Source organism: Antechinus flavipes, chromosome 4 (genome assembly GCF_016432865.1).
Source record: "Antechinus flavipes isolate AdamAnt ecotype Samford, QLD, Australia chromosome 4, AdamAnt_v2, whole genome shotgun sequence".
NCBI lineage: Eukaryota > Metazoa > Chordata > Mammalia > Dasyuromorphia > Dasyuridae > Antechinus > Antechinus flavipes.
The window spans coordinates 374,374,976-374,391,371 of NC_067401.1; the positions used below are offsets into that span (position 1 = coordinate 374,374,976).

General features: G+C 37.8%; 1 protein-coding gene and 1 long non-coding RNA gene across 2 annotated transcripts in view; one reads left to right on the forward strand and one right to left on the reverse strand.

Annotated features, from left to right (window-relative positions):
- Window positions 1-2,897, reverse strand: part of ATF3 (activating transcription factor 3) — a 62,385-nt gene extending 59,488 nt beyond the window's left edge. The window contains exon 1 of the mRNA XM_051998415.1: window positions 2,811-2,897. The gene's annotated coding sequence lies outside the window, so the exon portion shown is untranslated. The remainder of the gene's footprint in view (window positions 1-2,810) is intronic.
- Window positions 2,898-13,510: 10,613 nt separating this feature from the next.
- LOC127562573 (uncharacterized) lies at window positions 13,511-15,913 on the forward strand. Its single transcript, XR_007953710.1, has 2 exons — window positions 13,511-13,591; window positions 14,777-15,913. It is a non-coding gene; the product is annotated as an uncharacterized LOC127562573 (long non-coding RNA).
- Window positions 15,914-16,396: the final 483 nt, after the last annotated feature.

The following is a 16,396-nucleotide window of genomic DNA, read 5'->3' on the forward strand; positions in this document are numbered from 1 at the left end:
TCTTTCTCTCTCCTCATATTTCCCTGGATTATTCCCATCCCAATTGTTTCTTTGTTCCAGTCTGTCTTCCTCAAATATGTGACTCAGGGTAAAGAAGACTAAGCTTGGAATCTGGAAGACCTGAACTTTAAATGATTAGCCATGTGATCTTAGGTACTTAGGTCATTTACCTTCTCTGTCTGTTTTCTCAGGCAAAATGTAGATGTTGATTTCAGTGACTTCAAGATCTTTCTAAATCTGTAATTCTTCAATCTTTTTATATATCTGATCCTTCTAAACTGCACTTCCTTCACTTGAGGGTAGTGACTGTCAATTTTTTCTTCCTTGTATATCCCTAACATCGTGCTTTACATTTAGGTGACTAATTAATGAACAGGGATATTACATCTTTAAAGCCTGTAACAGTCTTTGTGAACAAAAGAGAAAATACTGTGTTGTACATCAAAGTTGGGCCTTCGAATCAGAAAGACCTCGCTGAGTGTGACACAGACAAGTTATGCTAAAATTAAAAAGATTTATCAGTGGAGGAAATTTTCACACAAAGAGATCCCTATATTGATGAAATCACCCTCCCCAACACACACACACACACACACACACCATTACAACCATCACCACCAAGAGCAAAAAACATTAACAAAGCCAGTAGTCTCATCCCCAATTTAGAGATGAGAAAACTGAAGCTAAGAGCAAGGTAAAATATTAATAATTCAATTTAGACCCAAGGTTTATATTTTGTTTTGTTTTACTCAAAGGCTGGTGCTCTTCTGATTACACTGTAACTCAAGCCTCATAGCCTATTGATGAGGGACTATCTTTATTGGTGGAGGGCAATACCTCATTGCTGGGTGAGGGGCAAACTGAGGCAGAATTGGTAAGAGCAGAAGAGAAGAGAATTCCCAGTTTCATCAGGCTCAGAAATCACTTTAGACATTTCTGGATTCCAGCTTTAAGGGAGAATATGGACAATATTAATCCCACTTCAGGATACTGAAGAGAGAATAAAATTCTGGGAAGAAGTAGACATAAGAGGAGCTAGCAGTCTGCATCATGCCCTCTTCCAGCTTGCTATATTAGATATTTAGTAGTTTCTCCTGGCAGTAGGTAAAGTTTTCTTTGGAAAAAAAGGGCAAGTAATAAGGGCTAAAGGGTCTTCTGCTTCCCTTTGAGCCACACAATGATACCCGCTCATGCTATATGGGAGAGCAGCCTCCCATATTTTCTCTCATAATTGGAGCTTGAAGGAGTTGCCAAACCTCAAGATTGTGAAGAGACTGAAACTGTTTTCTATTTGAATCTCCACAACTCTGTCCCGGTTCTCATACAGGCATAGGCTATTGATCTCCACCAACGAGGAGAGAGTCCCGTTCTGAGAGGCTATACTGCCTCTGTTATGGTTGAAATGATTTGAAAAAGTTTTTCTAATAGTGTTGAAATTATAAAGTTAGCAGGAGTTTGGCATATAAACATTACTTTCCTTGCTGGGTACTCCTTCCTAGACACATAGCAATGGTCTCTTATCCCCTTCTGGCAACAAAGCATAGTAAGGAGAAAAGCAGGGGACCTATTTTCCTCTTTCTAAGTCTGTTTTAAGGGTCATTTACAACCACTCAATAGCTTTAATTCTTTCCTTACTGCTGGGAAGTAAGCAAAAGGTCCTTAAAATTTTCTGGTACCATGACAGAATATATTACTTAACCTTGCTCTTCCTAACCCCTAGATACCATTTAACATACTTCCCATTCCCCTGTTCCCTTCTAACTCAGAGAACCGAGACTATAGAGTAGTATAGTGTTGTCCATCTTTAGAGAATCAAAGAATTTTGATGTAAAATAACCCCTTCCTTTTAAAAATAAGGAAACTGAAATGAAGATTGTTTCAGTGATTTGCCCAAAATCACAACAGCTATTTAGTGGAAGAGCCAAGATTGGAACCCAAGCATCCTGACTCATTTCAATGTTCTTTTTACTCTACCACCCTACTTGCTTTGTTCTTCCCAAATTACTGGGCACCAACAATCTTAGAAAGGTAACCAAAAAATCCCACATGATCTATGGATCATAACTTCAAAGCTAAAAGTGATCTTGGAGATCATCTAGTCTAATTCCCCCATTTTACAGATTAAAAAACTGAGACCCAGAAAAGTCAAACGCCTTGTTAAAGATCACAAATGTCACAAAAATTTAAACCAAGATCCTCTAATCCCTAATCAAACATTCTATTATACCACTCTTGCTGTCTCTAAGGAATATTGTAATTACCTAATCAATGTATATAAGTAATCCAAATTATTCTGTTGCCAAACCCCTGGTTCCCCAAAAGAAGTAGGTCAGTCTTCATTCAAATGACCATAATGAAAATGTTAACAAAATACATTACAACTCTATCATAAGATGGTTCATAATAACATAGACTTGTATATGACTACTGAAACTATAATTTCAATATAGTACAAGTTGCCATATTACAGATAACCCATTATTTGGGTTTTAGTCTATCCCCCAAAGCCAGAATAACATAGAAATCCCACTAAAGTTTATCTCCTTGGACTTTTCCAAGTCTAACTACTGTGGCTCTAGCCATTTAACACCCTAATCAATTCATTTTTTAAAAATTAAACTGTCTTCCTATAGACAAAGCTGAACAGCTGACCTATTGAAACGTTTACTTGGAAGTCATTGTGTTGATAAAATATATAGGCACAGCCTAAATATTTACTGTTCCCCTGAGAAGGGTTGCTTGGTAAAATACTTCTGTAATTTAACATTTCCCCACACCACCCCAGAGACATCTCAATAGACAGGACTCACATTTCCAAGAGTGGTAACAGTTAATCCTTAGGAAACTGTAGCACAGCCCACCCAGAGGAGTATTTTCCCTCTGGTCACAGATGCCCAACTGCTCCCTTTAAATTTATCCTCGAAGTACTGTTGATCACCTAAATCTTACCCCGCCTCCCCTCCTTCCCACCCCTCAAAGCCAACCAACTGCTGTTACTATATTAAGTGGCAATATGATGTCATGTCATAGGTGACTAAACAAACTAAGGTTTCTCAGAGAGCCATGATCTAAATATGACATCTCTCCATCATCTTGACCTTAACGTTCCAGTGTGAGTGAGTTGAATGAGGGGCTTAATTATAAAGTTCAGTGCCTCAATTCACAGATAACCTTCTATGACTAATATCTAAGCCTGAGAGTCTAAGAAGTTATGTGAATATAGATAGGAAGATAGGTAGATAAGTAGATAGGTAGATAGATAGATGAATAGGTAGGTAGATGGATAAATAACCTTTCAGAACATATTTACACATACATATATACACATACATTTATGTATATGTATATGTACATATATGTATATACATATATATACTTCTACATAAATTTGTGTGCATACTATATATTATACCTACTCCTACTATGGTTTTTTTTTTTTAATTCAGATGAGATAGCTTGCTGAATAGTATGAAATGTTCCTGAAGCATTTAAATTAAAAGGAATTAGAATGTTAATGTTCATAATCATGGCCAGTAATAATATGATGTGGTCTCTAAACAGATTTAAATATTCTATTTATAACATGGCCTGATTTAAATTATTTTTCACATATTTGATAGAAAACACTTATTCTTTTCCTTCTCTATCCCCGTAGAGAACTTAGCACAAGATTCTAATAATAGCTAACTATATAAAGACGCAAACATAAAGTTTGTGCTCGGTTTCTCCTTTAGGGAAATTTCAGTGTACATAACATAACATAACATAAACACACTTAACTTATATGTTAAGATTTGTAATTTTAAGAATGTCATGAATTCTCACCGTGGAAACTCTCTCTAGGAATATAGACAAGCAACTCATTTTTTTTTTTTTTTATGATTCTTTTGTATCCCTCAACACTTTGCATGGTACCTGGCACATTGTTGTTCAGATAGTTCAGTTCAGTCTGACTCTTCCTCACCCTATATGAGATATTCTTGGCTCAGATACTAGAGTGGTTTGCTATTTCTTTCTCCAGCATATTAATGCAAATAAAGTTGTGACTTGCTCAGTGTCACACTATTAGTGAGTATTGGAGGCCAGATTTAAATTCAAGGTCTTCCTGACCCAGTACTCTCTACCCACTGAACTACCTCTGTGCTAGCTGTCTCTGTGAGTGGTACATAGTTAGCATTAAATAAATGCTTGTTGATTGATTATGGCCATAGATAATTGTCTGGAGACACTGGGAAGATAAAGACTTCCATCTATGCTCATATAGCTGGCATTTGTCAGAGGCCAGACTTGAATTAGTCTTTCTGATTACAAAACCAAATCCCTATCCATTGTGCCATGATGCTCTCAAAAAAAAATTTTTTTTTTTTGCTTACATCAGTTGAACCTCTTACATTTTTTTGAGTTAGGTTTACAGGCACTATTATTCCTATTTTACAGATGAGGAAATGGAGGCCCAGAAAAAGAAAGTGATTTAATTGTTCAAAGAACCAAAGTCAGTATCAGCAACAGGATTTGAACTCATGTTTCTAGTGTCTCCATGTTGGCCAGCTATCTTTCTATAATTATTCCTTTAGTTTTTGAAATCCTTCTTCCTCTATGAAGAATTCTGGGATATATTTGAAGAATCAGACTAGATTTTATACTATTCTGAAGCCACTTTGCCTTTTATCTATCCCTCTTACAAACTTATCCTTGTGTTCTATTCCAAAAAAATTGTTCCTGAAATGTCTGTTTCCTTGGCTATTCATTCTTTTTGGGTTTAGATGGAGTTTGCCTAAGAATTCAAGGCCTTGAAGGACAGGAATTGTGCTTCTGAAGGTTTCTTTCTTCATAGCCAAACTGGGCAAAGTATAAGACTCCCCTCAATTCTTACTCTGATGACTCATCATGGTGTGGAGGTGACCCTGAGCTCTTTAAGGCTTGGCCAGCAAAGCACAAGCTCTGGCAGATGCTACGGAAAGTTTCTGACTACAGGCCCAATGAAGGACTCAGAAGCTGTCATCCAAGGACCAGTCTAGCTAATTTTGGAGAAGTTAATTATTAAAAGATTGGCTATCAGGTAAAGATTTTTTTTGTTGTTATTGTTGTTGGGGGTTTGTTTTTGTTTTTGTTTTTACACTTTAGACCAGGAACAGTAAGGAAGAATATGTAGAGACTATAGTACCTTAGTGGATAGAACCTTGAAAGAAGTGAGTAAGCTGAGTTTTGGGAACAACTAGTAGTCTGATCTAGCTGGAATAGACAGCATGGTAAAGCCTGATTACTAAGGACCTTAAATGTTAGGCTAAGGAAATGTGTAGTTTATTTTACAAGCAACAGGGAGCCATTGAACATTGAACAAGAAAATTATGTGGCCAGATATGTGCTTTAGGAAGATGACTTTGGCAATTTATAGAAAATATGAAGAGAGGAATGATGCCTTAAGGCAACAATGTATGTTTGCCTAGCAGGGGTAGGGAATTGGAGGGGAAAAAGAGGGAAGAGCCATTTGATATTTGTCAACCTAAGTAGTTAGTAACTCCTCTTATGTTGACTTTTCTATTTAGATGACTAAGAAGTTTTGTCAATAATTTGAGTTTGAGTCCTCTGGACTAGTAAATCTCAAGGACTATTTCATTACTTTTTAAAAGAAAAAAAAAACTTGTTTAGCCTTTATGGGTTAAATGATACTCTTATGATAGCCCTTATTTTTCTCCTGAATTTTAATTCCTGCCTATTGTTCTTTTTGGGGGGAAGGGGCTTAGTAATTTTTTATGGTAAATAGCATTTTATTTTTTCCAATTACATGTAAAGATACTTTTTTTCCCTGAGACAATTGGGGTTAAATGACATGTCCAGGGTCACATAGTTAGGATGTGTTAAGTGTCTGAGATCACATTTGAACTCAGATCCTCCTGACTCAACATTCATTTTTTTAAAATAAGAGTTTGAATTTCAAATTTTTTCCCTCCCTCCCATCTCTGCCAAATTCTGATATAATGCCTATTCTTAAAATAAACCATCTCTTAGTGGCAAGGTCCTAAAGGTCCTTGAGTAGAAGAGAGAGCAGAAGTGCCAAACATGAAGTCCATTCACTATTGAGGGTCAGATTAAAATTTATTTGGGAAAATTTTTTAAAAACACAATAGATTACAGATAATGTTAATGTGACTTTCTAAGTCAGTATTCGGCCTGCATGAATTTTTATGTACTATTTAGTGGTTCTCTTTTCTATCAAAGTTTGATACCACTGTTTTAGAGGATCTATCATTTAAATGTGCCTAGCATGTGGAAAAGGAAGATCACAGTGTAGATGATGCTACTTTCATCACAGTTACTAATCCTTATCATATGTCAAGTCATTTGAAAGTAATATAACTAAGAGGCCATATCCTCCTTTATAAAAAATCTATTCTAGTTTGGTCAATACTTTCCTCAGACTATCTTTAATTGATATTCTTTCATCTACCAGAAAAGGACTTTTCTGTCCCTAGAAATCCCATGATATCGAATTGTGTCCCTTAAGAATCTTCCACTGAAGGACTGTCCCACTTCTTTTTTCCCTATCAATATTTCTAAAGTACTTCATATAGGGTCCAGCACATAGTAAGTGCTTAATGCTTGTTCCTTTCCTCCATCTACAGAAATAGACAATTTCATCCCATTGCCATCATGGTTTTTGACATTGCCCATTCATCTCTTTGCCACTAAGATCCTACAAGGGCTTATTCTGCTGCTGTTAGGACCTTTGCCACTGCTGAGGACTAAGCCACTGCCTCTTGCCAATGGAGTTTGCAACACTGCCCACTGCTGTTGGAACACATGAGCGTTCCCGTTGCTTCTTTTGTGCCAGAGTTAAGCACTACTGCAGGAGCTACCAAATTTTCCACTCAGCTGGGAAGCAAGGATATTGCTGTCCACCTTCTGTAATAGGGTCTGAGAGTTATGACTGTGTTCAGGCAAAGAGCTGTACAACAGATTAGGATACAAGAGTCTCATCTAGGCCAATATTGCTAGGAAGTTCTAGCAGCCATTTGTAGAAAGTTTCCACTCTTTCCAGGGTTGATAAGAGTGTTCAGGGCTTATTGGGAACTACTGTGAAGATGTCTCTCAACTTACCTTTCATTAGAAGTCCCAGTGAGAAGGAGAATTGCTGTTGTGGAACAAGAATGAAAGTTGATTTTTTTAAAAATAGAGATAGATCCTACCTCACCCCCAGTAAATCAAAACAGGTACATTTGGCCTCATATCTCCCAACCACAAAATTGTGTAGGATTACAGAAACTTAAGCATTAGTTGTTTCAAGTGCCTCTTCCAGTGCCTTGCATTGAAGTCTTAAATAGGGGCAGTTAGATGGCACAGAGGATAAAGCATTAGTTTGGAGCCAGGAGGACCTGAATTCAAATTCAGCCTCAGACATTTAATACTTCCTAACTGTGTGATTCTGGGCAAGACACTTAACCTCTCCAAAAGAAAAGAAAGAAAGAAAGGAAGGAAGAAAGGAAGGAGGGAGGGAGGGAGGGAGGAAGAAAGGAAGGAAGGAAGGAAGGAAGGAAGGAAGGAAGGAAGGAAGGAAGGAAGGAAGGAAGGAAGGAAGGAAGGAAGGAAGGAAGAAAAGAGAAATAAAATCATAAAATCTGTGGAGGGAATTCTTCACCAATCTCAAAATTCCAGTATTTAGGAAGGTACCAGGCCTGAAATCACTATTTCCCCCTAATACAACAAATGACAGCTTATTATATTTATCATAGAATATTCATATCTATCTCTAATCAGTCTGTCAATTAGCTTTATTATCCTCCTCTAAGATGTCTGATGCTATGTTGAATGTTGGGCATACAAAAGCAAAAGACAGTTACTGCTCTCAAAGACACAGGCTAGGAGAAATAACACACAAACAATGTACAAACAAGACACAGAGAGGATAAATTAGGGAAAGTCTCAGAGGGAAGGCACTAAGATTAAGGAGGACAGAGGAAGACTCTTGCATAAGATGAGATTTTAGTTGCTAGTCATAGCTCTTATTGCTGAATGTCCTTATATAACTTACTAATAATCCCTCCCATATCAATGTGGGATGCCATGAGCACCAATGGAAACCCTGCCAGAACTAAAGCAGGCACAGAGTGCTCAGCTACTGTATCACCCATGGTCTCTCTCTTCTCCACATGGTTCTTCTTGGCAGCACACAGCTGTCAAATGAACATTCTTATAAAACACACTGATTGAAAGTCCCCTTGGTACCTCTTGCTCCATCCAAGGCTCAAGTCAATCCTTACAAAAAGCCCTTCCTGATCCCCATTCCTCACCCAAATTAGTAGTGTTTCTCCCCTTCCCAAATTACTTTGCATTTACTTTATAACTGGTATTTCCTTACTTGTTTATTTCTTAGTAAAATATAAGCCCTTGGAGAGCAGAGACTTCATATTTTAATCTTTTACTTTCCTGAGATTTACCATAGTGTCCAGAGGAGGTAGATACTTAATAATAAGTACTTAATAAATACTTGCGGTACTAAATTAACATTAAATCTGAGAGGTTATATAGGCCAAAATATATAAATAGTTTAAAAGGGGGCTGTATTGGTTAATAGAAAACAATTCCATAATGGATTATTAAAGCTATACTAAGGATACATTATAACTCATAAGGATGACAATAACAGGATCACTGTATGTTTAAAGTGAAAGAAGCTTTATAGATCATTTAGTGCAGGGATTTTGGGGGGCTTTTGGGGGGGTTAATCTAGAATTCACCTGAAGATCTATGGATAGATTTCAGGGGGTTGTGAACTTGAGGGGAAAAACATCTCTAATAAATCATTCCTTCTTGCCACAATCAGAAATAGACCACTGGACTGTATGGACCATAGAGCTGACTCAGTGTGACATTTCTGAGGTTTTTATGACATAATAGTAAGACCTTTTTAGCTTTTATTCTATATAGGGAACCAACTAACTGACTCAGTGACCCTTTTTTCCCCCCCATCCTCATCCTGCCTGGCCTCCCTTACATTTCTGTAAGGTTAGAAGGCTACATTTGTTACTCTATTCTTCCCTGACACACCCCCTCCCACCCCACTCAGTCACAGATGGAGAATCAGAGCGCCGTGAAAGTAACACTTACCCTGTGTCATCCAGTGAGTCACCGGCACAGTTGGGAATGCTCCCAAGATTCCAGCTTGTCTTGTCTAGTGCTATTTGCCCTAGATTACTGCCCTCCTATAGTAGAGTCTATTAACATTTAATTGGGCTTCTGGGACACGGGAAATGATGGAGGGGAAAGGCAGGAAGGTACATGCGGAAAATGTGGAACACTTGATCCTTAATAATGAGAGTTTAAAATGATGGCCAGACCATACTGTGATGTATCAACATAATTCTAGCCCCTACATCTTAAGATTACATTTGTTCGATGCCTAGTGTATGCAGAGCACTTTGCTAAGCAATATGGGGAAATACAAAAGTTAGCTAAAAAATCAATACCTTATGGACTTTATAATGTAGGACAGAGATTAGACAAAAACACTGATAGCTATAATATACAAATAATATGATAAGAATATTAAAGAGTTAGGAAACAAAGTATTTTTACGAAACCTAAGAAGGGATGTTGTTAGTACTTGAGAGCAGGTAGGTTAGGATCTGGGAAACTTTGTTGAGGTAGCACATGTCAGAAAATTCTCTCCCATTTTTCCCCTACCTTCAGCCATTACTAAAAGGACAGAAAATAGAAGCTAGAGAAAATTTTTGACATCTTTCAGATAATTGTTTTCAATTTCTCTATTATTCTCTCTGGTTGATTTGCTCCTTTTCCCTCCCCCTTTTCCCCATACACACTGTCATCCTCCTATCCCTTACCTTAATTCTTCCCTTGAGAAAATATCTTGCTCATAAGGGTATTCTGCCCCTCCATTGTGTTTTTATATTTTCCTCAAACTAAAATAATAAAGCTGTACAGTCAATGTGATAGCCAAAAGCCAGTCTCAGGTAAAAGAATATTGATTTGCATATCCTAATTTCTTTCTTTTTTCCTTCCAGAAAAAGAAAAAAAATATGCTGGATAGCCCTCACAGCTAACAGAGTGAAGTCAATGGTAATGATATCAATAAGGCAGAGCAAAAGACTTGGTAGAGAAGAGAAATCCTGGATTTGGGAAGGGCATTAGGTAGGAGGAATAGGCTTAATGACAAAAGATAAGAAGAAAGGATTCCAATTCACATTATTAAAAGATGGTAATAGAAAAAAGAAGCATTTATGAATGGAGTCCAAGGAGAAGTATTATGAAAGGGAGAGTACTCATTAATAGGACTGAAATCTATGAAGAGAGGAGATAGACCTGTAAAATATTATTCATTTGATTAATTCTAATTCCTCAAAAATATATAATGACAAAAGATTATCAAATTTATTCAATGGCAAAAGATGGTCCAGTTATTTCAGTCTTGATTGTACAGGTACCATTACTTTGGCTTAAACTTTGTCCTTTTATTGTTTTTTCATCTTTCTATTTGGCACAGACAGAAAGTTTTAACACGGAACTTTTGGCTATTCAAGTAAATGAGTAGATTGTGCTAAAAGAGGCAAAAGTTCATCTTTTGCTCCTCTCTTGAATAGAACTAGAGGTTATGATATCTAGAACTTCTGTCTTACAATTTTGGGTGAAAAAGTCTCTCTTATACACTAAGTTATACCTTCCCTAACCCCTCTTCATCTAAATTTCGAACTGTCAGAACCTGGAAGCAAGGCAACAGTGGAGGTCTTTAAGAATATTTGAGACATCAGGTTACAATACAATACAAGCACATAAGACTTTTAGAGAGTTCCATGTACCTTAGAATTCTCTTTTGCTTAAAACAGCATGAAACAACATAAGCATTTTTATTGTGACTGAATGAAACATTATTCAATAAACATTAAGAAATTACTATGTGTCAGGCACTATATCAAGCTCTGGAATTACAAAGAAGGGTTCTTGTTTTCAATCTTATAAATCAAATTTACAATCTAATGGGGGTTTGGTAATGGAATCCAAATAAACCAATCCTTGATCTTTTGAAGCCTTCATAGCATAGTGTAATGATGGACACTATATTTGAAGGCAGCAAATTGGTGACTGTTATTTAGTGTGAACAACTAATTATGCTAATAATAAAACTATTGGAAAGCTCATTACATTTGGAGTCCTGGATTTGAATTTTCACTTTGCTACTTATAACCTGAGAGTTCATTGGACCAGTACTGTTAAAATCAAGTAGAAATGTGTATCTGTGGATGACATATTAACTTTAAAAACTACAAAGGGACATTGTCTATGTTGTATTGTATTTTTATTTATTTTGTTACACATTTTCAATTACATTTTAAAGTCTTTGGGGAGTTTTGCAGGCTTGTGCTCATGCCGCAACTACTTTAATTTGACACCTGCATTGTACTATAAGCTCTTCCATTAGGCTGAGTTCTTCCATTAGACTAAGGACTCCTTGAAAGCAGTGATTATTTTGCTTTTTTTTTCATCCTAGGATTTGGCACAGTATGCCCTCCACATGTTGCTGTTCAATTATCTCAATTGTGTCTGACACTAGTAGTGACCCCACTTGAGGTTTTCTTGGCAGAGATAGTGGAGTAATTTGTCATTTCCTTCTCCATCTTATTTTACAGATAAAGAAACTAAGTCAAATAGGACTAAATGACAGCTAATAAGTGTTTGAGGCTGAATTTGAACAAAGAAAGATGAGTCTTTCGGATTCCAGTCCTGGCACTCTTAACCACTGTGTCACCTAGGCTGTAAATAAATGTTTGTTAACTGGACTGGGGCAAGACTCAGTTTCATTATTTGTAAAATTAGGGTTTGAATTAGATTTTCCCTTAAGATCCTTTCTAGTCAGAACAATCTCTATTTATATTTTTAAATCAACATGATACATCCAAGGATTACCACTTAGCAGCAGAGAAACAAACTGCTCAGAAGAGGTGGTGAGTGAAGGGGGTGAGAAAAGTGTCATGGAAAACTATTTGGATGAACTGGAGCCAGATTCAGCAGTCTTGTTTTATGTCTCATTTGATCTTTAGAACAACCCTATGAGATATGTGCTATTTTTGGCTTCCATTCTTACAGATGTGATAACCAGACTGAGAGAGGTCTGGAGCCAGATTGGTTCCCTGACTTTCCTAACTTCCCAAACTTCCCCTGTCTTTGGGGACTTTATTTCTAATTTCAATTTCAAGAAATAATTCCTTCCTTCCTTCTCTCTATTCTAATCATCACTATCTCTTCCTTCTCCATTTCCTCCATCTTCATCATCCCCATCTTCTCCATCATGTCTATCTATTTCATCATCTCCTTCTCCCTGATCCATCACCTCTATCATCTCCACATGCTTCATCATCTCCTTCTCCATCATCCCTTTCGTCTCTATCCTCTCCACCTGCTCCATCATCCCCATCTTCTCCATCATGTCTATTTCATCATCTCCTTCTCCCTGATCCATCACCTCTATCATCTCCACATGCTTCATCATCTCCTTCTCCATCATCCCTTCGTCTCTATCCTCTCCACCTGCTCCATCATCCCCATCTTCTCCATCATGTCTATTTCATCATCTCCTTCTCCTGATCCATCCCCTCTATCATCTCCACATGCTTCATCATCTCCTTCTCCATCATCCCTTTCGTCTCTATCCTCTCCACCTGCTCCATCATCCCCATCTTCTCCATCATGTCTATTTCATCATCTCCTTCTCCCTGATCCATCACCTCTATCATCTCCACCTGCTTCATCATCTCCTTCTCCATCATCCTTTCGTCTCTATCCTCTCCACCTGCTCCATCATCCCCATCTTCTCCATCATGTCTATTTCATCATCTCCTTCTCCCTGATCCATCACCTCTATCATCTCCACCTGCTTCATCATCTCCTTCTCCATCATCCCTTTCGTCTCTATCCTCTCCACCTGCTCCATCATCCCCATCTTCTCCATCATGTCTATTTCATCATCTCCTTCTCCCTGATCCATCACCTCTATCATCTCCACCTGCTTCATCATCTCCTTCTCCATCATCCCTTTCGTCTCTATCCTCTCCACCTGCTCCATCATCCCCATCTTTATCATCTCCATCTCCTTTTTTCTTTTTGAACTTGAGAGAAGCTAGTCCTCAGACAGAATCTTTTTCTTGGCATCGTAACTTATTTCACTGACGGGACCTTATCTGATCATCTTCTTAAAATAAAACACCCTTTCTTTAGCCTGAGCCCTATCCCTTTAAGGCATGGAAGCTCCGTGAACATTCCACGAGCTTCTCTTTCTCGCGCTCTCTCTCTCTTTCTCTATTCCCTACGGCGTGCTCACGTCATCCTTCCGGGAAGCGGCTGACGTCAGCCCGTTCTTGGCGAGGGGGGAATAGGGCTCGAGAGAAAAGACTAGGCCAGAGGGTGGGGCTGGGGAGGAGGTGGGACGTGAGCCGTGACTCACCCGCTCCCCCGCCGCTTTTTTTTCTGTCGTGAGCGCGCGCGCAGGCGTGCAAGCGTGCGGCGTGAGGTCAGCGCGCCCGGGAGCGCGCCTGTGATTCTAATTTTAGCCGCAGCTGGGGCTGCAGAACTTAGGTCGGCTGAGGTAATGGGGGCGGGTTGGAGAAGGGGGAGGACTTCTGAAGGTAATCCCCCTCTTCCCCCATTCCTCCTGGCCACCTTGTTTCCTTTCCTGCCTCCTGGGGTTGAGGAGACCGAGGTTGTGGGGCAGGAAGTAGTGCAGTGAGTCCTGGCCTAGTTGACTCCAGGGCAGGTGGGGAAGGGGCGGTGAGGGGGTGCTTTTCCCGGAGGCATCTGGGAGTTTGGGAGAAATTGACTTCCGGTGGGGGAGACTCGAGGTGGAGGGGTCTTGGGTCTCGCTGGGGTTGGGGGATGTTGGTCATGGGGGAAGGGAAGATTTTCAATTTAAAAGGGAGGCGAAGGATTTAGAACAGGAGTTCTTAACTTAGGGATCTTTGACCTTGGATTCTAAAATACCTACAGCTTTATTTTTTTACAGACCGCTAAAATTTAGCCCCTAAAAAAACAATGTTCTGAGAAGGGGCCCATAGAGGTCACCAAACCGTGGGGGGAGGGGAGGAGAGGGAAGGGTTCCCATAAAGGCTAAGAACCCCTGGTTTGGACGGAGACAAAGTTCGGGCATGTTGTCGGGGAGAGGCTCTGGAATTAATATGTGGATTTCATAATGAATAAATGAAACATTTATTAAATACCTACTATGTGCTATGCCCTGAGAATGCAAATAGAAAAGTCAGACAGCTAGGGATTCCTTCCCGCTTAACCGTTTTCCATACAAAAAAATTATATATACCACCATATAAAAATTATAAACCACAAAAATTATTGATAAGGAAGATAAATGAGGGATCATTTCAGCATCCTAGGAAAATTTCATCTGTTTGTCAGGTGAGAAAGTCCCGGAGTGCTAATGCCTTTGATACTGACGTGCTATTTGACAGTGCCTAGGATTTTGGGGTAGAGTCTTAGGGAGAAATATAGAGCTGTGACTGGGTATTTAAACTGAGATTAACTCCACAATGCTGGGCAGTAGAAAGTGGTGACCCCGGAAGGAAGAAAACCTGGAGTTGTAAGCTCCCTGAGGGCAGAATCAGATTTAGTTGATGATGTGATCAGGCCTTAGTTATTTTGGTTGGTTTTAAAATAAAAATGATTGCATTTAGAGTATCCAAAATGGTTAGGAATAAAACCAAATTTTGGTACCAAAAATCGAAATGAATTAACAGTTGATTGCCCTTCTCTGACCTTCCAGGAATGAGGTAAAAACATAATTATTTGAAGAATGCTGGGCTGCGACACCTTGGAAAACTGATACTTCCACTTAAAAATTTTTTTCTATCAAGATGCTCAGTCAGCATATGATGAATTTCAATTTTGACTTTGCTCTGTTGTCTGCCATGTCACAGTGACCTGCATTCTGTCGTTGATATGGTCTCCTCAAATTTCATAGTGACTGCCTTCTGGAGTGGCTTATAACAAAGTATATACTTAAACGCCTTTTACAAATGATAAACAATAAAAATTATTGATGATGAAATTAAAATGACAGGAAATACCAAGAAATATAATGAAATATTTTGTTCATTCTAGTGTTCTTTTTTCTTATGTTCTGGGAACAATCCATATTTCTAGTTTTTGAAATCTGACTTTGTCATTTTTCCTCAAAAGTTCCAAAAAAAATCAATGAGGGAAAAATATTTGCTGTGGAATGGAGGGTCCTTCTGTGGTTAATATTGATGACTAATGAAGGTCTGTAAATCTATATTGAAAACTTTTTTTCAAAATATAATGGTTATTATAAATGAGAGCTTTTTGTATTGGTTTCTTTACATATAGTACAATGCCTTGAACAGAGTCTAGACATAAATATTAGTTAAATTGAAGTAAGATAACTAGTTCTTAATTCACTGACTGTACAAAAAAGGTTAGAAATGAAAGTTTTAAATTGTTGAAAGCTTAATTTGTCCAGCATAGATGCTAACAGGATGATTCAAGTTTTTAAAAAATATTTTTTATTTTTCATTTTCAAATATTAATAGCTTAATGATGCTTGTAAGAATTAGAAATCTTAATATTTTAAAAACATAATCAGGATTCTCTTTGCTGTTAAAAAAAAGAAAAGAAAAGTTGTCTTTTTGTCTCATATTAGACAAATCCAACCATTATTTCTGGTCTAATGTTTACTTGGTGAGGACCCTATATTGATCAGATGTGAATGGTAAATCATGTTCTTAAAGTGAGCTAGTTTTATGTGGTTGTCTTTTTTATTGTATGTTGCACTTAGTAATCTTGAATTGATGATTTAAGTTTGTTATCCTTAAGAATTAATTTGTTTTGAAAAACATTTTTAAATTAACCTGTTTTAATAAAATTTAAATTTTAGTTTGCATGTTATTGTTAAATTTGCATATTACTTCAGAGATACTACTTGTGATGTTGGTTGTTGGAACTTCTGTCACAATCTCTCTATCACTTAGGAAAATGTCTTTGAAAGTCACTTTGGCAGAAAAATTAATCCATTTCCCTGCCACTAACTCAATAGTGAGCCTCTCTAAATTTAGCTAGTTTGGTTCTGAAACAAAGACATAGGCTGTCACCTGGCTATACTTGGGCTTTTTGTTTATTGACATAAACTTTCAGAACCCCAGGGTCACTTTCATTAGAGTCAGGCATTAATAGAGGATATTATCTATTTAGCATAAAGAATATAGATAATCATAAAAATCCATTATATTAAATTAATAAGCATTTACTTAATATTTGCCATCTGGAGTGCTAAGCACTGGGGATTCAAAGACCCAAAAAAAGTTTCTGCCTTACTTTGTAATGAGGGAGGCAGTATATATACGCATAAGTATATATATATATATAT